The 24,258-nt window shown below is 38.5% G+C and overlaps 1 pseudogene; it reads right to left on the minus strand.

The window, feature by feature from the left end:
• The window catches only part of LOC149173631 (subtilisin-like protease SBT5.3), a 57,866-nt pseudogene extending 34,919 nt beyond the window's left edge, over positions 1-22,947 (minus strand).
• Positions 22,948-24,258: the final 1,311 nt, after the last annotated feature.

The raw sequence follows: 24,258 nt of genomic DNA on the forward strand, positions 1-24,258 counted from the left end.
TGTGTTATCAGGAAGCTGTAGAAGGTTCAAATAGTGACAAGTGGAAAGCATCCATGAAGGAAGAAATGATGGCCTTAGGTAAGAATGGCACGTGGGATCTGGTTGAACTTCCAAAAGGAAGGAAAACTGTGGGATGCAAATGGGTGTTCAAGGTGAAACGGGGTGTGAATGATACAGAAGACAGGTACAAAGCGAGACTGGTTGCAAAAGGGTTTTCTCAGAAAGCCGGTATTGACTTTCATGAGATTTTTTCACCAGTGGTTAAAATTGTTTCAATTAGAATCGTGTTAGCATTAGTGGCTTTGTTTGATTTAGAGTTGCAGCAGTTAGATGTTAAGACTGCATTTCTACATGGTCACTTAGATGAGGAAATATATATGGAACAACCAGAAGGGTTTGTTTAGCATCGCAATGAGAAATTTGTCTGCAGGCTCAAGAAGTCATTATATGGCCTGAAGCAGTCGCCTCGGCAGTGGTATAAGAAGTTTGATTCTTTCATGTTGAGTCAGAAATATGTAAGAAGTGAATATGATCATTGTGTTTACTTTAAGCAGTTAAATAATGGCATGTTCATTATCTTAGTGTTGTATGTTGATGATATGCTTTTAGCAAGCAAAAGCATTGAAGAAATCAACAGGTTGAAGACTCAGATGGCAAGGACGTTTGATATGAAAGATCTAGGAGCCGCAAGACAGATTTTGGGCATGGAGATTTTCAGAGACAGGAGCAATGGTAAGCTATGGCTATCACAACAGAAGTATGTTGAGAAAATACTTTTGAGGTTTGGTATGAACAATGTGAAGCCTGTGTCGATCCCTTTAGCTTCCCATTTTAAGCTTTCTTCGAGTTTATGTCCTAATACAGATGAAGAAAAGGATTATATGTCTCGAATTCCTTATGCCAATGTAGTAGGATGTTTGATGTATGCGATGGTGTGTACGCGACCAGATATTTCTCATGCAGTTGGGGTTGTCAGCAGGTACATGGCAAATCCGGGTAAAGAACACTGGTCAGCAGTGAAATGGGTGCTTCGGTACTTGAGAGGCACAAGTAGTTATTGTATTTCTTACAATAAGAGTAGTGAATTTGTTTGCGGATATGTTGATTCTGATTTTGCAGGTGATTTGGATAAGAGAAGATCAACTTCAGGGTATGTCTTTACTCTTGCAGGTGGAGCTATAAGCTGGATGTCAAAGCTACAAAACATTGTTGCTTTATCCACTACTGAAGCAGAATACATTGCTGCTTCGCATGCTTGCAAAGAGGCGGTTTGGTTGAAAGGTTTGCTTGGTGAGTTTGGTAGGTTACAGGACAACATCAGGTTACTTTGTGACAGTCAAAGTGCAATACATTTGGCTAAGAATCCGGCCTATCATAGTAAATCAAAGCATATTCCAATCAAATATCATTTTGTAAGACATGTTATCACTGAAAGGGGAGTCTCTCTTGAAAAGGTGCATACAAAGGAGAACTGTGCAGACATGTTCACGAAACCAGTTTTGTTGGAGAAGCTACGCTGGTGTTTGGCTTCTCTTGGCTTACAGAAAAAATAAAATAATAATAACAGGGCATCAGGCGAATTGTTGTCAAGGTGGAGATTGTTGAGATTTTTTGTTTGGGATGAAATAGGAAAAAATCTCAGCTGATGACAACAATAGAATTCAGGTCCTAGATTAACTCCAGTTTGTTGGGAGGGAGTTAATGCCTCCTATATTTGATGTGAGGGAATTAATGAGGCTGTTAGATTCTCTGTGCTATATAACAGGCAACCATTCGGATGTTTGCTAAGAGAGTGTGAGGATTTCTTGATGTAATCTCCAATTTGATTAATAAATTCCTGATGCCTATGTTTGGTGGACGTAGCCCAGATTGGTTGGGTGAACCACGTTAAAAATTGTCTCCTATGTGCTTGATTGTTCTGCTGTGTTAATTCTGTGTTTATTTAATTTTGCTGTGCACATGAACCAACAATTTTAATGCATTTTACATGGCAATCAATTAACACATCACCAAAAATCAAGTAGGATTTGAACACACAATGAAGGATTTCCCAACCGGACTTCTGCCCACCAGTGTTTTTGACACTTTCAAAAGATGGCGATGTTATTGAGGATGTTACTCATCAACGCCAATTTTCTCTTGACCGTTTCCTGTTCAGCGCTTAATGCATCAACGACCTCAACAAATGGAACAATGTTGTTTTAATGCTCTTTTGAACTCTGCATCTTCTCCACTATTGGTTGTCATGGAACTAAACGCCTTCCGTACAAATCCCTCCCATATGTTAATAGCGATGAATAATTAAATTTAAATAACAACTCTTCCGCTTCAGAATAGATCCATGATTAGAGGCCACAATTATATTCGCATTAACGTATGCCATATAGGAGTCACTTACTCTGATATGATTTTATGGGTGATCTGAATAGGTTGAAACCAAACTAACACAATCATTAAAATCCCATTTGGGAAGTTAGAGGTTGCAAATTATTTATTTATTCCTTCTTTGCTCATAATATGGCCCAAAATATTTCCTTTTGATACTGCAAAAAAATGGTTCCTTCGATTAAGAGATATGCCATATAATCTACAATGTTGGAAAACTTGTCTCAAATGCATGATATGTCGCTCCCTTAATTTTGAATGGAGAGTAAGATCATCATGGTAATCTTCCATGAACTTACCGATCATCTTTAAATGCATAACCCATATGTCCTTCTAATGTAGCTCTAGCATTTTTTAATCCAAAGGGAATCCTAGCATATGAAAATGTCTCTCATGGGGTTACAAAAGTAGTCTTGTATTGATCATATTTGGCAATTAACACCTGATTCTATTTGGTGGACCCATCATGTATTGAAATTAAAGCAAAACCAACAACTTGTTCAATGAGGAGAAATTATGTATTTATTAGTGGATAGTTATCTTTCACGGACACTTTATTAAGATCTAAAAACTAAACACAAATCTAAATACACCGTTCTTATTTTTTACTACTAGAGCATTGGAAATCAACTTAAAATCTTTGTTGGAAGTATAATACATGCCTTTTTCATCTTCTCAACTATGATTTTGACTAGTGGCTTCAAATTTGGATCTATGGATCTAGTGTTTTTCCTGAAAGGTTTTCCACCTTCTTTGAGTGGTATCATGTGCTAGAAACTAGATATATCATATTCTTTCAAGTCATAATAAGCCCATGCAAAGACATCTTGAAACTCATTGAATAAATCAAGGTATTATTGAATTTATTTTTAGGCATAGTTGGTTTACAAGTTTAGATATTTTGGATTTTCTTATATACCAATATTAACCTTTTGAGTTTCTTGAAATTTTATTAAATAATATTCTTTTTTAAGATTCTCATTATGTGATTACTAATTTCTTGTAAATAAAGACTCGAAATTGATATATCTTTTTGGGAGAGAGGGGATTTTTACATCTTTGATGAGGATTGTGTTTTTATGGTCCACATCATCTTGGGGATAATTAGAATCTTGATATTTTGATAGCATTTCTTTTGCATGATACATGAATTCTTTGGCATGCTCATCATTTTCGAAGAATTTCCACTAATCCACAATACCAGGTATTGATGGTAGTAGATGTTCTCTACATGAAAAGAAATTTGAGGTATGTGATCATCTAGATTGAAAAGGGATCATTCCAAGTTACCAAGGAGTCATCCATTTGATTTTTTTCTAGTGGAACAAGTATTATGTCAAAAGGATTGAAATTTTTGAAGAATATCCCAAACCCTTGTAGCATAACATTCCAATCGTTGCTTGTTTATATTATACTTTTTCTTGATTTGATTTATGATCAATTCAAAATATCCTCTCATAACTAAATCTTTAATATGAATTTGAATGGTTGGTATTAACCCTTCAGTTAGTGCCTCATATTCTGCCTATTATTTGTGCAAGGAAACTCTAGTCTAAAAGCATAAGATAAATATGAGAGCTTGGACCATGAAATACTTTCCTGACTCAAATTCCATAACTTAAACAAGAGTCATTGAATGACATTTTCCAAAATCCTAGAAAAATATCACTTTGACAATATTTATTTAGTGTTATATTGAGGATAGCATCATTTCCTATCCCTAAATATCGACAATTCTGAACAACATTTGATTCCTTTTTCTTAAATAAAATGGGTTTCCTTTGTTCTCTTGGGATTATAGTAAGGGTTCTTTGTTTGACAATATCATATAGTTTCCATAATTCATGATATATCCTCTAATCCTAGAACGCCAATCATGACCAAGAACAACTCCATAGGAAGCTTGGAGATCGACAAAAACTATAGTGAATACTATGGTTATATGTGTTTCCAATCTTATCCATACACAAAAGTCTTTAATTTCAACATAGGAAAGGACTTTTCTTGAATCTATAGCACAAATATTTTCTCTAACTTCATAATATTTAGTGCATTCTAACCCCAAGGATCCCATTACTGAAAGTGGCATGATATTATTTGTGGCTTTGTTGCCTACCATGCAATTATGCACAATAAAATTGTGATTTTCAATAGGAATATAAAAAGGAGAAACCTTTCCTCTTACTCTTTGTCAAAATTAATTGGGTATTTCTTGACTACCATCCAAAGCTACTTATATTCTTAAATTTGATGGACCCATGTTCTACAAGATTTTAATAGGTTCTCCCTTTTTGACGCAGTCAATAAGAGACATAGTGATTTGTAGCTTCCTAAATTCATCCAATATTATAAGGTATTTCTGTTTTGGTGTTATCTTGTTCCTTTATCAAATATGGAGTGCCTTGTTGTGATGTTGATTGAGGAGAATTATTAATATTTTTTCCTTTATCGACCTAATTATCTTGTTTGAATTTTCTTATTTGATCTTTTTTCTAAACCAAATTTTCTTAGTATTCTTTAGAATTTTCTAGTTCAACAAAGTCACCTGTAGTAAGAATCTGCATATTTTCTTCATATTGCATTGATTATAAGATATGAGGTTCTTAAATTATTTCAACCATTAATGGATATAAATATTATTAAGTTTCTTCAAACACATCGTATTCTCCTAATACAACTGCATTTGGATATATCCTCTAATCCTAGAACAACAATCATGACCAGGAACAACTCCATAGGCAGCTAGGAGATTGACAAAAACTATAGTGAATATTGTGGTTATATGTGTTGGCAATCTTATCCATGCACAAAAGTCTTTAATTTCACCATAGGAAAGGATTTTTCTTGAATCAATAGCATAAATATTTTCTCTAACTTCACAATATTTAGTGCATTCTAACCCCAAGGACCCTATTGTTGAAAGGCATGATATTATTTGTAGCTCTGTTGCCTACCATGCAATTATGCACAATAGAGTTGTGATTTTCAATAGGAATATAAAAGATAAACCTTTCCTCTTACTCTTTGTTGAAATTAATTGGGTCTTTCATGACTACCAACTGAAGCTACTTCTATTCTTAAATTTGATGGACCCATGTTTTCTAAGATTTTAGTAGTTTCTCCCTTTTCTGAGGTAGTCAAGAAGAGACAAAGTGATTTGCAACTTTCTAAATTTATCCAATATTGTAAGGCAATTTTTTTGTGGTGTTATCTTGTTCCTTTATCAAATATGGAGTTCCTTGTTGCAATATTGATTTAGGTGAATTATTAATATTTTTTCCTTCATCGACTTAATTATATAGTTTGAGTTTTCTTGTTTGAGCTTTTGTCTAAACCAAATTTTCTTAGTATTCTTTAGAATTTTCTAGTTCAACAAAGTCATCATGAGTAATAATCTGCATATTTTCTTCATGTTTCATTTATTCTAAGATATGAGACTGTTAAAATATTTCAACATTAATGGATATAAATATTCTTAACTTTCTTCAAACACATCATCTTCTCCTAATACAATTACATTTGGATTTCACATGCAGGGTGCTTTTGGTCTATTTTCTTCAAGTATTTGACTTCTATTAGTTCATTATCTAGGGTTTGGTAATCATCATTCTTATTTCATGGGACATTTTTTGTGAAATAATATTATCACTTCTCTTGATACATGTAATCTCATTTTGCATTTGTTGCAGTGTGTAATTAATCTACACAATGTTTTCCTCTTGTTGTGTTCTTGACACTTTGTATACAACATTTCTTATGTTTGGAGGTTGTCCTAAAAAAATATCTCATCGAACTCCTTGGTCTTCAATGTTGGGGATTTTTCTGTTAAAATCCGAAAAACAAATTAAACTGAACACACAGAGACAATGCTCTGTTTCGTTATCCCGGATCTTAGCACAGGGAAGCTTTAATTTATTTCTGAGAATAGAGTATTACACACCCATAAAAGGATTTGTATTCATTAAAATAAAATTCCTGATACAAAATTCATCCTCTTTCACTCAGAGGGATTCACCAAAGAAAAACATACGTTGTACTACTCTATTCATTCCTTTCCCATTACATTCAGTATACTACGTTGCTGCGTATTACTAACATTCATTCACTTGCACTGCTGCGCTTCTCCCTTCACTCCCACTCTCTCAACCTCTCAACAGATAATAACACACTCAAAAAAAACTTACATACTAAATCTGAATGAATTTTTTTTAATGAACAAAAATGGAGTCCCATGCTGCGAACTGCTCGAGGCTGTCCTTCTCGTCCTTGACTGAGCTGAACTTTAATTGCAGCAGCTGAGAATTCAATGTGCAATAGTTGGATTGCAACCTGCTTCCTTCTCGGCCATACTATGAATTGAATGCTTCTGCGTGCTACGTTGTACTGCTCCATGCTTGCTTTAACCGGCTTCGCACCATTTAGAAATCCTGCCCACCTTGTCTCATTTGAAACATCAAAAGTTCATTCATGCATATTTTCTTCATCGGGTCCGCCTTTCGGGTCGCATTGCATATCGCAGCCGGCCGATCCTCTGTTTCTTCATATATTTCATTATATAACAAAAATGCATAAAATACATTGAAAAATGACTTAAGCGCGGACCTGAAAATTTATCAAAAACCATTTATAATGCTATCGGGTCAGATCCATCGGGTCAGATGCATGCCTTATACAAAAGTCCCGCTCCTTTGGTTTCGCCGATAGCGAAATGCCGATGCGATATCCGCCGATGCAATATATTATAACATATGCCTGAAAAACATTAAAACACGGGAAAAAGGGCCGCTGCGGAACTGAAATAATATGAAACAAAATGTTAAACACCCGTCGGGTCCGCTCATCGGATCGTGACTATATATGTGAAAAGGCTCCGCCATATTGATAATGCCGATAGCGATACGCCGATGCGATATCGGCGATCGCTCATCGCAACATATAAATGCCTCTTTGTAAGTCCTCCACTGCGACTTCGCCGATGCGATATCGGCGATCGCTCGTCGGCGATGTTTCCATGCTGCTGCACGGCTCAACTGTTGCGCAGTTGAAATTACATTTTCAACACTCCCCTTTAATTTCAACTGCTGGGCATTCAGTCATACCCAAACACTTCCTCAAAAATTCGAAGCTTTTCTAATCCAATGGCTTTGTCAAAATGTCTGCTACCTGTTCCTGAGTCCTGCAATGTTGTAAAGTGATTTCTCCATTGCTTACCAATTCTCTGATATAGTGGAACCTGGTGTCAATGTGTTTCGTTCTCTTATGAAACACTGAATTCTTTGATAATGCAATAGCTGAGCTATTGTCACAAAAAATCACTGTTGCTTTTGCCTGCTCTTGGCCTAAGCTCCTTAACATTCTTCTCATCCACACTGCTTGACATGCTGCTGCTGTAGCTGCCACATATTCTGCCTCTGCTGTAGACAATGCCACGATAGGCTGTTTCTTAGAAGCCCATGAAATGGCTCCTGAACCCATGTGAAAAACATAACCGGAAGTGCTTTTCCGATCATCTCCACTTCCAGCCCAATCACTATCAGTGTATCCAATTAAATCTGAACATTCTGAAAGAGTATATAAAATTCCAAACCTTTTAGTACCTTTGACATACCTCAGAATTCTTTTTGCTGCCTGCCAATGTGCTTCTTTTGGCCTCTCCATGAATCTGGAAATCAAACTAACAGCAAACATTATGTCAGGCCTAGTTGCAGTTAAATACATAAGGCTGCCAACTATGCTCTTATATAAGCTAGGATCAAAATCCTTGCTGCTGTCCTCTTTGCTGAGTTTTAATCCCATTACCGTGGGAGTGATTGCTGCCTTGCACTTTTGCATATTAAATCTTTCCAATACTTCATTTACATATTTTGCCTGTGAGATAAAAATCCCATTTTCATTTTGATCTACTTCTATTCCTAAGAAGTATCTTAGCAAACCCACGTCAGTCATTTCAAATTCCTCTTTCATGACTGATTTGAAGTTTTCAATGAGGTAGTCATCATTACCTGTAAAAATCACATCATCAACATACAACACTACAATTAAAATTTTACCATCCTTTTCTTTGATGTAGACGGTGGGTTCTCCCTCACATTTGTCAAATTCATTTTCCAGTAGATAGGAATCTATCCTACTGTACCATGCTCTTGGCGCTTGCTTCAGCCCATAAAGAGCTTTCTTCAATCTGCACACTTTGTGCTCTTGGCCTTTCTTCTCATAGCCTAGAGGCTGCTCAATATAAACCTCTTCCTTTAACACTCCATTTAGGAATGCTGACTTCACGTCCATTTGGTAAACTTTCCATTTGTTTTGTGCTGCTATGGACAGCACTGCTCTCACGATTTCCATTCTTGCAACCGGTGCGAAAGTCTCCTCATAATCTCTCCCATACTGCTGCTTGTATCCCTTGACAACCAGCCTTGCCTTGTGTCTTTCAATTTTGCCTTCAGCATTGCACTTGGTCTTATAGACCCATTTGACTCCAATGACTTCTTTACCTTTTGGTAGCTCAACTAAATCCCATGTCTTGTTTCTTTCTATGGCATTCATCTCCTCATCCATAGCTTCTATCCATTTCCTATCTTTAATTGCATCTTCGAAATGAATAGGGTCATCAACATGACAATACAAAGCAAACAAGGAATTCATTCCTTCATCATAAATATCACTTAAGTTTCTGAATTTCTTACCTCTTTCATTCGGTGTGCAAGTGCTTGAAGATGCACTTGAATTTCCTCCTTGTGGTGTGCTTGGAGAAGCACTCTCATTTATCCTCAAGGGTGTCTCTTGCTGTCCTTGTGTTGGTGCTGCTGTTTGGGGATGTATTTCAGCCATCTCCTCATCATCTTCATCATGAGACAAACAATTTTTAACATTAACTGTTTTCTCTATGCTTGCATCCCAAGCTTCCTCTTCAATAAACTGAACATCTCTTCTTACAAAAAACTTCTTGGTGGATGGGATATACAACCTGTAAGCTTTGGATTCCTCACTGTATCCAATGAAAATACATTTCTCCCCTTTGCTGTCCAACTTCCTCCTTAGTTGATCTGGAATGTGTGCATAGGCCACACATCCAAAACTTTTCATGTGGGTGACTCCCTGCTTTCTCCCACTCCATGCTTCTTCCGGCACTTTGTTCATCACAGCTTTTGTAGGACACCTATTCAAGATATATACTGCACAGTTTATGGCTTCAGCCCAATAATCATTTGGCAAATGCTTTGCCTTCAACATGCTCCTCGCCATATCCATAATGGTCCTGTTCTTCCTTTCAGCAACTCCATTTTGCTGTGGGGTGTACCTTACTGTAAACTACTTGTGTATTCCATTTTCTCTACAAAACCGTAGGAATTCTTTGGAGATATACTCACCTCCTCTGTCAGTTCTCAAAACTTTGATGCGCAAACCGCTTTGATTTTCCACAAGTGCTTTGAAATTTCGGAATTTTTCAAACACTTCACTTTTGTTCTTCAAGAAATAAACCCAAGTCTTTCTTGTAAAATCATCAATAAATGTTAGAAAATATTGGCTGCCAGCTAAAGATGGATTTTGCATCGGTCCACACAAATCTGAGTGGACAATTTCTAAGGGTGCTTTTGCCCTTATGCTTTTCCCGCTTGGAAAACTTTCTCTGTGTTGTTTCCCCAATATGCAACCTTCACAAAGGCTGTCTGGTTTCTCTATCAATGGTAATCCTCTTACCATTCCTTTTCTACTCAACAAGTTAAGACCTCCAAAGTTGAGATGTCCAAATCTCAAGTGCCACAACCAATTTTCATCCTTTGGCACACTTTGGAAAGCCTCTTGGGAAACTGCTGCAATTACTTCTTTGTTTTTCAATTCTGCTCTTATTCTGAGAGGGAACATCCTGTTCCTTGTCATTTTTACTTCAGCAATGCATCGCTTGCTGGGTGCTCTATCCATGATGGTGCATACATCATTCTCAAAGAAAACATTGTAACCTTTTTGAACAAGCTGTCCAATACTCAAGAGGTTACATCTCATTCCAGGAACATAATAGACATCTGCTATGGTTTTCTTTTCACCTTTCTTTGTAAATATTTTAACTTCTCCTTTACCCATAACAGAAATTTTACTATCAGTCCCAAGTGTGACTTGTGACTTCACACTTTGATCTAGAGCAGAAAACAGGGCTATGTTTCCTGTCATATGGTTACTACAACCGGAATCTAGAAACCATATATCATCACTGTTTGTTTCAGCCATATTACAAGCTAACAGCACATTATCTTGGCTGATATTTTCTCTAGTGATATTTGCATTAGATCTATTACTCATATCATGCTGCTTCTTCCTACATTCATTGGCATAATGCCCATATTTTTTACAGTAATAACATTGGACATTGGATTTTTCATACCTTTGTCCTTGAGCATGATGTTGTCCTCTTTTTTGGCTGCTGCCTTGGCCTTGGTTCTGATTTGGGTTGTTTCCTCTTCCTTGAGCATTTGCTGGACTATTCCTTCCACCTCTGTTTTGGCTTCTGCTTCTTCCTCTCTTGTTTCCTCTGCCTTGACCTCTTCCTCTTCCAAAGGACATCTGGGTCTTAAAGGCTTGCTCTAGAGATGAGTTTTCATTTCTACTCAACCTCTGCTCATGTGTTATCAGTGATGCATGAAGTTCATCAACTGAAAAGTTTGAGAGATCCTTTGTCTCTTCTATGGTGGTGACTATCACATGGAACCTTGAGGGTAGGACTCTCAATATTTTCTCCACAATCCTCCTTTCTTCAAGAGTCTCTCCATGAGTCCTTATCTGTGTGACCAGACCAATTACATGTGTGAAGAATGAGTCAATATTGTCTGACTCCTTCATGCACAGATTCTCAAAATCCTTCCTCAACAACTGTAGTTTTGCTGTCTTCACTCTCTCCATGCCTTGATAGGCTGTCTTGAGAGTTTGCCATGCTTCTTTGGATGTCTTAGCTGCTGCTATCCTTGGAAACACACTCTGGTCCACTGCTTGATACAAAAATACAAGGGCTTTTGAGTCCTTCTTCCTATTTCTCTTCAACAGATCCTTCTCTGCCTGAGTTAATCCATTAAACTCATTTTCATCTGTTGGTTCTTCAAAACCATCCTCAACTAATTCCCATAAATCTTGTGAGGTAAACAGGGCTCTCATGGTTATTTCCCAGTAGTCATAGTTTTTCCCATTAAACGGTGGGAGCTGGGTATTAAACATACCCATGTTAGTGCTTGTGCTGGCCATTCCTTGCATTCTTGACTCGATTCTTATGCTGAGTCTTCACGCTGCTAGAGAAGTTGCTTCAGCAAGAAACCTTCCTTCAGCTTCTTTGACACCTTCAAAGAGCCTGAACCTGCTCTAATACCACTGTTGGGGATTTTTCTGTTAAAATACCAAAAACAAAATAAACTGAACACACAGAGACAATGCTCTGTTTCGTTATCCCGGATCTTAGCATAGGGAAGCTTTAATTTATTTCTGAGAACGGAGTATTACACACCCATAAAAGGATTTGTATTCATTAAAATAAAATTCCTGATACAAAATTCATCCTCTTTCACTCAAAGGGATTCACCAAAGAAAAACATACGTTGTACTACTCTATTCATTCCTTTCCCATTACATTCAGTATACTACGCTGCTGCGTATTACTAACATTCATTCACTTGCGCTGCTGCGCTTCTCCCTTCACTCCCACTCTCTCAACCTCTCAACAGACAATAACACACTCAAAAAAAACTTACATACTAAATCTGATTTTTTTTTTTTTTTAATGAACAAAAATGGAGTCCCATGCTGTGAACTGCTCGAGGCTGTCCTTCTCGTCCTTGACTGCACTGAACTTTAATTGCAGTAGCTGAGAATTCAATGTGCAATAGTTGGATCGCAACCTACTTCCTTCTCGGCCATACTGTGAATTGAATGCTTCTGCCTGCTGCGCTGTACTGCTCCATGCTTGCTTTAACCGGATTCGCGCCATTTAGAAATCCTGCCCACCTTGTCTCATTTGAAACATCAAAAGTTTATTCATGCATATTTTCTTCATCGGGTCTGCCTTTCGGGTCGCATTGCATATCGCAGCCGGCCGATCCTTTGTTTCTTCATATATTTCGTTATATAACAAAAATGCATAAAATACATTGAAAAATGACTTAAGCGCGGACCTGAAAATTTATCAAAAAACCATTTATAATGCTATTGGGTCGGATGCATGCCTTATACAAAAGTCCCGCTCCTTTGGTTTCGCCGATAGCGAAATGCCGATGCGATATCCGCCGATGCAATATATTATAACATATGCCTGAAAAACATTAAAACACGGGAAAAAGGGCCGCTGCGGAACTGAAATAATATAAAACAAAATGTTAAACAACCGTCAGGTCCGGCTCATCGGATCGCGACTATATATGTGAAAAGGCTCCACCATATTGATAATGTCGATAGCGATATGCCGATGCGATATCGGCGATCGCTCATCGCAACATATGAATGCCTCTTTGTAAGTCCTCCACTGCGACTTCGCCGATGTGATATTGGCGATCGCTCGTCGGCGATGTTTCCATGCTGCTGCACAGCTCAACTGTTGCGCAGTTGAAATTACATTTTCAACATTCAAAACTAATTCTCACAATTCCTTGATATTGTAAAATTCCTCTTCCAATTGATTGATCTTGTATCAACCTTTACGAGGAGTAAAGTTGAGAAGATAGTGTTAGCTTAGATGCTTGCCTCTAGACATGATGCCTACAAATTTCAATGATAACATTTGAGGTAACAACATTCCCCCCCTTGTTTTTATAGAGAGGTCACTCCCCTTTAACAAACAACTTTCAAATTCAAGAAAATATAGAAAATTGTAGAGGCTTGAGATAGGACCAAACATTAAATATTCAAAATGATATAATATACATTGATATAGGAATTAAATAAAGTTTTGAAACCAATAATTTCCAGCATAATTTTGAGTAAATAATCAAACATTTTGACATAAGAAATTAATTGCGGGATGCATTTACAAATAAATTTAAAAGACATTTTCATTCAGAATCATTGGGATGAAAAGAGTTACACTCTTGCAATCTTCAAGATTAAAAGTCAAATTTGAAATATTACACTAGAGATGGACTCTTGGTAGTTCTTAAGGGAACCTCTAAAAAAATATACAAGTGTTTAAATAAGGTCTATAATATTCTAGAAAATTAAAAATGCATTCATCCATTTAAGGATAGGGATGGGGCTCCCACTAACCATATAATAAAGAGAAAATAGTGTTGGAAAAACCTCTATTTTGTGTTCAATACTTCTTCCATTTAAAATACTTGATGTGTGCCTAAAACCTAACAATTGATATTGTCGATGAGTTATCTTGAAGTCACTACCTTCTTTAAAGTATCTTTGTGTGATTACCCAATGGAATTTTGTAAAGGTGCAATGGTGATTTCTTGTTTCACTCGAACTTGAAGTAACTCATCTTGAATGTCTTTTAAATCGTAACCAACTTGATGTACTATGTCAAATTGGTATTTCTTGCAATTAATCACTTTTCAATATTCTCTTTCAGGGAATCAACAAGTTTGTTGAAGTCATTCACTCATTTGATCCTCGCTATAATGGTTATTTAAGTCAATGAGAAATGTGCCTAATTTAATACCATATATCTTAAGTCACATGAAGCATGTGTTGGCCTTAATGATCTAATGCATCTTGAAAAAATGTCAAGGGGAGAATAATGAATACGAGAATTGAATATCGGATGTTACCAAGGAATTCCTCTAGTATCTACATGCAACAAGAGAGAAAGTGTAGGAATGCCTAATTAGGGAATAATGTGGGAAAGACTACAAGGTAATGTAGGAGGAATTCACGTGAGAGGAGCTAATGCAGGAGGAGAAGTGAAGAAAATGCCTGTTGTAACTTGCATCAATGATAAAATGGGTAAGTATAGGAAAAGGTATGATTTATATGTTGTGGAAATGAGGGTACAAATTTCAAAACTGGAGATGTTGGTGCAAGATGACTTGAAGAAAAACAGGGTATGCAACCTACATACACAAAAGCAACTAAGTGTGGTGGATTTTCTGGGTTGTGATTAATGCAAGAGGGATAACATAGAAAAGAGTTTGACACCACATAAATGTAAAATTTATTAAATATCACAAAAAAGGAGAGAGTTGGCAGTAATATAGAGTGAAAGAAGACACGTACAACTTATCAATAATTGTTAGTCAATAGGACTCTTAAACAAAAGCATTGTCGAGATGAGAATGCCAAAAATTAGATAATTGAAGTGGGGTAAACCAAAAAGGAATGAAAAATAGAATGAAATAAAGAATAGAAGCATTCTCGTAATACCAAAAAAAAAAAAATGTTTGGTTCATAATAGATCCACATATCTTCTCTAACATAATAGTGATATATTATTTTCATTCATTGTTTTAAAGCTATCAAATGATGTAATTACTTCTTCTACCTACCAGGCATAGGTATATGGCGATTAATATCACCTTGATGACTTGATAGATATCACACTCACAACCTATTAACTATTTTGACTTATCTTTATATCACTCATTTAACCAATTTTTTTTTTTACAGTCAAGATAATTTTTTTTATATTTTAAAAAATATATGTAGAATACAATCATGGAGGTTTGGAATAGCTATTTGTGGACAGAAAAACATGAATGTGTTAAGAGAGAATTGGGATACCATTTTCCCATGAGAGGGAACCCACATGGTCTCTCAAATAGTTTTGAACAAAAAATGGTAACTTAGAGACAAAAAAGTAAATTGAACATGACTTAAACAAAGAGGACAAGAGAAAAATTGGGGAGACCAACTTCCCATGAAAAGGAAATCAGACGCTCTCTCTAAGAGTTCAAAGCCATAATGGTGATAAAATCACACCAAAACAATGTAAACATAATTTGAAAAATAAATAACATGAAAAATTAACACTTTGAGAAAGATTATCTAGGGAATTTAACATGCATGTTTGGGCGGTTCCTTTCCCTCATAAGTCTTGGTTTTGGTGAGATGCACTTGCTTCCTAGGAACCTTACCTTACAGAGTTTTTTCCTTCCTAGCCAATTTTTGTTGTTTCAGGTAGAGGAAGGGGTTATCGTATCCTTTAGGAATCCAAAGGGAACACTCCCATTCGATGAATGCTCCCCCGGTGTATGATTTTACTTTTCTTTTTGAGGGATCCCCTTTGTTTTTTCCCTCAACACCGAATGCGGTAGATAAGTTCATCGCTTTCTCGATTGGTTCAGGTGAGATGTGACTGTCGACCACCATTTTTTTATTGGCTTGAAGTTTTGTGTGAGCTAGACTGGAAAGTCTTTTCCCTTGATTGGAGGATTCCACTTCTTCAATCCCTATATTCGAATTAGACAACACTAGAGGAGGGGGAGGAGGGGAAAGGGAAATTCCATTTCTCTAGACATGTTTGTTAAGGCCATTTATGTGTGAACTAGAAAGGAATTGAGTTCAACAAATCTTCCTTCGGATCTCTCCCAGGCTTGTTCCTAATCAAAGAGTTTTCTGCAAAGAAAATTACGTATGAGCCAGTGGCCATTCCCTATATTTAGTCTCTCCTCAATGTCCATGGAAACAATGAGGTGGTGGATATGAATAGGCATTTCCTCATCCAACTGTTCTTTCCTTGACCATGCAGGGGAGAGAGAGGTTGGAACCCATGACCTTCGCCCCCACATCTAGCTCGACTACATTCCCTTGCTAAGATGAATAGACCAATGAAATCTCTTCCAAAGACCTGAAACAACCTAAGTTTGATTGCTACTCCTGAACCCCATTGACCATCCACTTGCAGAGTAGAGAGGATAAAAGAATGAATGTTGGAGTGAATGTCAGAATCCACAGTAATGGTGGAATGCATGTCATGCTCTAATCTTAATGGCCTTGTCCTCATCTAGACCTCCTTCAACTGGATGCAATGAATGTGGTTTGTGGTAAGTTCAAGGAATGGTTGCCACCTAGCTATTCCCATTAAGACTTCGTGCAGAGGCGGCATGCGAAAACTACCCCTCCTTGTTTCGCTTGTGATTACCCAAATTTGGGGAACCAAAGTTTCTTTTAATTGTATTTAAAATAATTTATTTTTTATAAATATTTTTTGATTGGGAAAGAAAATAAATGTCTTATTATGGCCTTCACTATTCCCAACGTATATTTTTCTTTAAAAAGTTTACATTAGCCTAAGTCCTGGAAGTGTGTATATTGCAATGGATATTGCATTGACTCCAAATCAGTTGTTGTGACTTATTTTTTCCTTTCCACTGGCTACAGCTTCCACCACCACACCACTACCTCTCTCCACTGCCTAAACCCATCGCTCGATCTCCCTTCCTAAGAAACTTGCTCCCCCTCTATAGCTCTATATAGATATATAAGATGAACAATCTTCTTGAATCACCACCTGCACAACACTACTAATACCAAGGATTCATCCCCAAACTAGGGGAAGGGATACCAAGCAAAACTATATTAGGCAAACTAAGAGCTAAGCCATACTTGATTCATTGCAAGAGACTTAATTTTGATCACTAGAACTATGATAAACAAGTGATAATACAATCCTGGCTTGGTCTACCTCAAAATCATCTCACCTTGATTCCCAACGTCGTATCACTGAATTAGGAGGGAGGCAAGATGGACTATTAACTTTGGAATATCTGAAAACATTGAATAAATATAAATTTCACTATATTCACTATAATATGGATGATTTTTTTATATTCTTCAAATACTTAAGGGTGACATATTTTTTTTTTTTGACAGAAACAGTTATGGAGTATTGATATTCATCTTAGCCTGAATGCCGAAAATCTGATTACATTGAGGATGTCTATATCCTGTTGCATCTCACTGCTAAGAATGAGAATGTAGCTGAAGCTTGAAGACTTCTTCCTTTATAAGGAATCTATAGATTCGATTTCAGAGATTTTTCCCCACTTGAAGATACAAACAAATTTATTTAAGAGCAAGTAGTAAAACATGGCAATAATCAGCTTATGGGATGGGTTCCCATGATTCTTCTTCATCTTTCATCTTGACCCCGACAGAGAGGAGGGCAACTTTGTTGGCTTCAATGTCCGCCTCTTTATTATGAGTTCTCAGCACATGGTAGTAATTCAACTTCTCAAAAGCGTTTTCCAAGCCCTTAATTCTAGATATCAGCGTTGCTAGTTTAAGATCCAAAGCTGGGGAATTAGAAACCATTGCGTTTATAATGATCTGGGAGTCACCTATAACATTAGCTTCATTTATATTTAAATCTTTGAGAATCTTGAGGCCTTGAAAGAGGGCCAAAGCCTCAGCTTGAATGCTGGATGAATGTCCAAGCCCCCAAGCAAAGGAATGAATTTTTTCCCCAATTGGATTTACAACAACACCTCCTGCACCAGCTTTGCCTGGATTTCCCTTTGTTGCCCCATCAAAAAAGAGAGAGTGCCTTGAGTGCGATTTGAGCCAGTCTTCAAAGTCAGTTTCAGATTTCCTTATTTGCCAGTCTTTAAGAGTAGGGACGTTTCTAACTGCTGATTGAAATTACAAGTCAAGGGATGATCCCCAAGCAATGTCCTATTGACTGAGATTAGAATCATCTTTTATATTAGTCAAGAACTCCTTTAATGACATTTAATCTTGATTTCTAAGGCCTTGTGATTCTGATTAGTATTTCTGAAAATTCTTCTGTTTCGTTCTAGCCATATCTGCCAACAGATAACCTTTGGAAGGACAGCGCATGTAGTTTTGATTATCTGATTTTTAGGAGGTGGGCCAGGATATCTGATTGCCCAATTAGAGAAAGGATCAGCAGTGGAACAAGGAAGCAAGAAATTGGGATCCTAATTGTGAATAAAGGAGAACCAGATCTGCTTAGAGAAATTGCATTCAAGGATTAAATGCACTGCTGTCTCTGCATTTCATTGCACAGTGAGCAGATGGAGGGACCGTAGAACCCTTTCCTCTGCAAAATGTCATACGTTAGGATTTTGCCATGGCAAAGAAGCCAGGCAAAGAAGTCGACTTTGGGCCATGAAGGAAAACGCTAGACACCCTGCCAAGGTGTTGGGTCGGGGGGGACCTATGGCCTCTCATTCAGCTTGGCATATCCCATAGAGACAGCGTAGCCTCTGGCATTCAGCCCCCAGCCTTTTGAATCTCTTTTCCTCATGTGCGTGGGCGCCAATCCATGAAGGAGGTCGAGCAACGTGGACCATTCGTTGATCAGATGAGCTGGCACCTCAATACGTTTCCAACCTGCCCAAACAGAATCGCTCCAGAGAGAAATATCCCACAACGAACACAGCCCCTCTCTATCCATCCAGCATCGTAGCGCTCTAGTGGATGCTTTGTCTTCAATTGGGTCCATATTCATGATTTTATCAGTCTAGATGTTGATCTTTTTGCCATTTCCTGGGATCCAGTAGGAGTGCGCATTGATTAAAGGAGCAGATTTAACATACAGTTTAAGGAAAGACGAGTTAGGCCAATGAATCACATTGTCTAAACAGCTAGAACGAGGACCTCTAAAATACTTTTTCCAGAGAGCCAATTGGGCCCAACCAGGCTTGGGTGCAATGATCCTCCAGATAATCTTAGCTGCCATAGCCACATTTTGCTGACAGAGGTTTTTGAAATTCAAACCACCCTCCCACAGTGGCTTGGAGATGGTTTCCCATCTGATAAGGAGAATCTTGTTTTCATTCTGTTTTCCTCCCTTCCAAAAGAACCTCCGCATGAACTCTTCCATTTTTTTTAATATGGTTGCCGGAGTGAGAAGCCCAGCAAGTTGAAATAGAAGGAGGCTGGTAAGCATAGATTTAATTAGGACAGATTTGCCAGTAGTGTTGAGCCAGGAGTAACTCCAGGCTTGGATCCTAGTCTTGAATTTTTCAAGCTGAGGGAGCCAGTGTTTGCTTACAGGTCTCTTATGAAAAACAGGGAGGCCCAAGTATTTGAAAGAGGTCCAAGAAGAGGAGGCTGCAAAATCCAAACATCTAGAAATAGCGGAGAGCAATCTGGGCGTAGTGTTCTAGCTGAAAATGTGACATTTGTTCTTATTTACAACGCTCCCTGAGGCCTCACTGAATTCATCCAAAACTGCTTTAAATTTAGAGGCAGAGGAAAGAGAGGCAGTACCCAAAAGCAGAGTGTCATCCGCAAATAAGGCGTGATTTATGTTTTTGACCCCTCTTGCAATACACAGTCCATTAATATCTTGATCTTGCATATTTTTGTCTAACAGGAAGCTGAGAACAGAGGCTTGGATGACAAATAGTAGAGGGGAAAGAGGACACCCCTGCCTAAGCCCTCTCGAAGCTTTGAAAAAATCACTGGCTCTTCCATTTACAAGAGGAACAATCCATGGATCCAAGATGCATGCCCAGATCCATTTAATGAAGTTTGCCCCAAAACCAAACTTGCTCATGAATTTTAAAAGAAAGCTATGATTTACTCGATCATAGGCATTTTCTAAATTGAGTTTAATCACCATACCTTGTTCTTTTAGAAGAAGACTTGAATGAATTGCCTCTTGAACAAGGGTGAAGTTGTCCACGATCTACCTTCCTTGGATGAAGCCTCCTTGATTCTCCAGAATTATTTTGGGAAGAATGAGCTTCAGTCTATTTGCAATTACTTTGGTGATTAACTTGTACCCAGTATTGCATAAGGAAATCGGACGGAATCTGCTGAAGTTGTTGGCACCTTTTTCCTTGGGTATGAGGGCTAAGAAAGCGGAGTTTGTGCTGCCTCCTATTTTCTGAGTATTTTGAGACTTTTGAACCATTTTGAGAAGATCCTTTTCAACAATCGGCCAACAAACTTGGAGAAACCTGGCAGAGAAGCCATCCGGCCCAGGGGCCTTATCCGGATCCATATCAAAAAGGGCCTTTTTAACTTCATCTTTAGTGACTTTGGCCTCAAGGATCTCGTTCATACGAGGAGAAATTGTAGAAGGAATAATGTCTAACAGATCTGAGTATTGGTGCGGATCCTTATCTTCACTATACAAGTTTTGAAAGTGAGAAAAGGCTGCTTTCTTAATGTATTCAAAATCCTTGTGAGTGTCGTTATCCTCCTTAATCTCAGAAATAGAGTTGAAGCATTTCCTGGCCTGGGCTTGTTTGTGGAAAAAGGCAGTGTGCCTGTCCCCTGCTTTGAGCCAGAGATTTCGAGATTTTAATCTCCAATATTCTTCTTCAGCTAAGCAGGCCTTATGAAAGCACTGTTGCAGATGAGCCTCTTGATCTAACAACTCCTCCGTGACTATAGCGTTCTCCATACGAGTTTGATGAGAGACAAGAGAGGCTTTAATGGCTTTTCTTTTTGTATCAGGGTTGGACAGGGTTTTGACCCATCATTTTAGAACACCTTTTACCCTTCTAAGCTTTTCCTCCCAGATAAAGAAAGGAGATCCTTTGACAGGCTGACTCCAACATTCCTTGATTGTTTGCAAGAAGTTTGGCTCCTTGACCCAGAGGGGACTAAATCTAAAGGGAATAGGACCCAAATCAAGATGGGCTAGGAGCTCTAGCTTTAAGGGCTTATGGTCTGAGATGATGCTAGCAAGAATGTGCATTATGGGTTCTAAACCTAGTAACAGATAGGAGCTTTGAATGAAAAATCTATCTAATATGGCAGCAATATGACCAGGGCCCACTCTTTTGTTAGACCAAGAGTACTTACCGGAAGAAGGTTTGATATCCAGCAAGTCCCAGTCTTGCATAAGATCCTCCGCCCATTCCCTTGCCGAATCTCAGACTGCGCTGCCTCCCCTTTTTTCAGACGAGTGAAGAGTGAGATTGAGGTCTCCAGCAATAATTATATTTTCCAGGTTTATCAAGTTTGCTTGGTGCCTTATAGAATCCCAACAATCCTTTTTTTCCCCGACATTGACTGGAGAGTATACATTGAAAAGGCAAAAGATTTCCTTAGTATCTAGATTTTGCATTTTCAGCAGCAACCAGTGAGTATTCCTAGCCTCAAAGGTGACTGCAAATTTGCTAGAGTTCCATAGAGTGCCAATCCCTCCCGAGGCGCCCCGGGCAAAGATTGCTCTTGCTTCACTTTTAAACCAAAGTTTCTTGCTTGCTTGCAGGAAGACTATGTCTTCCAGCTTAGTCTCCTGGACGAGAAGTATGTCTGGAGTTTCTATTCTTATTAAGCTTCTCATGGCTTCTTCCTTAACTTTACTCCCCATACCTCTACAATTCCAGGAGATGACCTTCATTATTTATGTTTTTGGTGGGCTCCCTTGGAGCCTTGGGGCTGATTTTTCAACATCCTAGGCTTTGAGGCTAGCAGTTTTTCCAGAGTTGGCTGGCTGCCCTGTAGCTTGTCTTTGTAAGTCTCCTACTCTCTTTTTTCCCTGTCAGTTTTATGGCCTCTTGTAGATCTTCTTACCGAGGTTTGGGACTCTCCTATTTCTCCTTCCTCCTCTGACTCATCCATTTCCTGCTCTTCTTCCTCATCTTCTAAAGTCATACCTTTGGGATCTTCAACACTTGTTCCTTTAAGGGAGGCTGAGGGGGTACCTTTGCTTGGAGAAACTGGTTTTTGGTTCTCGATCTCTTGAGTAGCTTCTGTCTCCTTTTGGACCACGACCTCCTGGGTGTCCTCTGGTTGCGAGCTAAGAGGATCGAACTTATTTTCTGGAGCAGGCTTGGGCGGGATCTGCTGAGCAGAGGCCTGGTGAGGTCCTTTGCCATTAGGGCCTCCCGACTTCTGTGTCTTGAGATAAGGTTTGGAACGCTTGACTTGATTCCATCCGTCCTCCTTCCCCTGCACAGCTTCATTGTTAGTTGGGCAGCCTCTGGCGAAGTGACCATAAACATGGCATTTCCGGCATTTGAAGGGTAGCTGCTCATAGTCTAGTTTCTGCAAGTGCGTCCAGCTTCCGACATTTATTTTGATGGCCTCTGGTAGCCCCACCTTTAGATCTACTTCTACACAAATCCTGGCGTAGTCGTATTGGTCCTTATTGTTCGCTTGGTCTATAAATTTCCCCAGGGCATTTCCAATGTGCCTCAAAGAGCCCAAATTCCAACAATGCACTGGGAGATTTGGAAGTCTAACCCACACCGGGACTGCTTTGGGCACATCTGCTGCTGGATCGAAGTCCGGAGTCCATTTATTCAGATACAAACCTTGAGGGCCCATGAAGTAGGGGTTGTTTTGGAAGATCAGATCTTTGTCATCCTTTGATGTGAATTCAAAGAGGAAGTATCCTCTCCCCAGAAAGTAAGAGGTAACACTTTTTTTGATCAACAGCGCCCAGTTTCTGTTGACCCAGCTCTCAGTGGATTTTGGGGACGGCCATAGCCTAGTGAACTGGCCGATGAGAGCCCGTTCGACCAAAGACAATGCAACTTGGATCGGGGTTTCTGGAGGAAGGGAGATCACAGGAATATCATCCAGCTTTTTTACAAATTTCGCAGCTTCAGAATTCTTCTTCTTTGGGAGCCCTGCCAAGAGCCGATTGAAGGCCTCAGAAGGCGAGAGCGGCAGAGGAGAAGGTAGAGGCGCCTGGGGAGTGCCCAGCACCTCCATGGTCGCAAGCCCTAGGGAACGGGCCTGTCAAAAGCTAGCAGGCAGCAGCGCGGTCCTCCATGAACCAGTCCGACCGCAGTATGAAGGAGAGCCCCAGGCGGACACGCCCGCAGGGATCAGGGCGGCAGAGAGCGGGCGCGCTCGCTGTCTACAGAACATGCGAGATGCGGATCTCGAGGGTTTGCAGAGCCGAAAAAAAAAATCAATTTCAGGTTCCAAAGATTTTATTGTAATACTTAAGGGTGACATATTAAAGAAAAACCTTAACGCAATAACATGATTAACTCTATAATTATAATTGATTTTGTTTACTTACCTATGGTTGGCTTTGTCGTATTGTTTCCATTTCTAATGTGCTTGGATTACTTGTAGAACAACAACATAGCCAATATACGTAAGACCTTATGAGATAGATTGACATCAAATCAGATTTGAAGTATTGGCATCATAGAAGTCAAATTTGTAATATTAGCATCATAGAGATCATTAGCAATGAAAACCCAACTCAAAATGAATTGAGTTGGTTCATCGTGAACCAACAAACAAACCATTCGTACTACTAACCCGGGCAAAGATTCAAAATGGGGCTTCGAATAAGAGTTGATTTAGTCAAATACAAAATACCAAAAAACGAATAATTGAAATCATTGGCATCTGGGATCGTTTGTGCTTATTTTTTCTTCAATCTCTAAAGCAAAGCAACGAGTTTCACCGAGATTTTTTATATTGAAAAAATCACAAACATGTTCTGTATTTCTTCAATTAACTTCGACCATGTGTTTCGAGAAATCTTGAAATTAAAGGTATACACATGCACAGGCTCTGTGGAAGATGGATGAACATAGTAAGAGCAATGCGCTCGGCAAGTTTTCCAATCCTTTGACCAAGTTCTAGCGAGATTTTCTTGGTGGGCTTTTGGGTGGGATAATCGATGTCGAAAATCTCTGCAATCTCTTGAGAACTTCATCCTGCTTTTGTCAGATAATTTGACATCAAATCTGAGAACTTCATCCTACTTTTTTCAGATAATTTGACATGAAACTAGAATGATTAGAACAAAATCATAATTATGACATTTTACACATTTCCCTAAATTTGCAGGTATATTTCCTGATAACTGGTTATGGTTAAGATATAAATATCTTAGCTGCTGGAGGTTGGCCACAAAATCAGGGATTCTTCCAGAGACATTATTCTTTGAGAGATCTAAGAGCCCCAAGGTTTTTAGGTGCCCAATTTCCATAGGGATGTTTCCTTGTAAATTATTGGAATCCATATATAACCTCTCCAACTTCTGAAGCATATTAACTG

The sequence above is a fragment of the Pinus tabuliformis genome, chromosome 4_2 (genome assembly GCF_031772625.1).
Source record: "Pinus tabuliformis cultivar Carrire ecotype Pingquan chromosome 4_2, CPIR1, whole genome shotgun sequence".
In the NCBI taxonomy this organism is placed as follows: Eukaryota; Viridiplantae; Streptophyta; class Pinopsida; order Pinales; family Pinaceae; genus Pinus; species Pinus tabuliformis.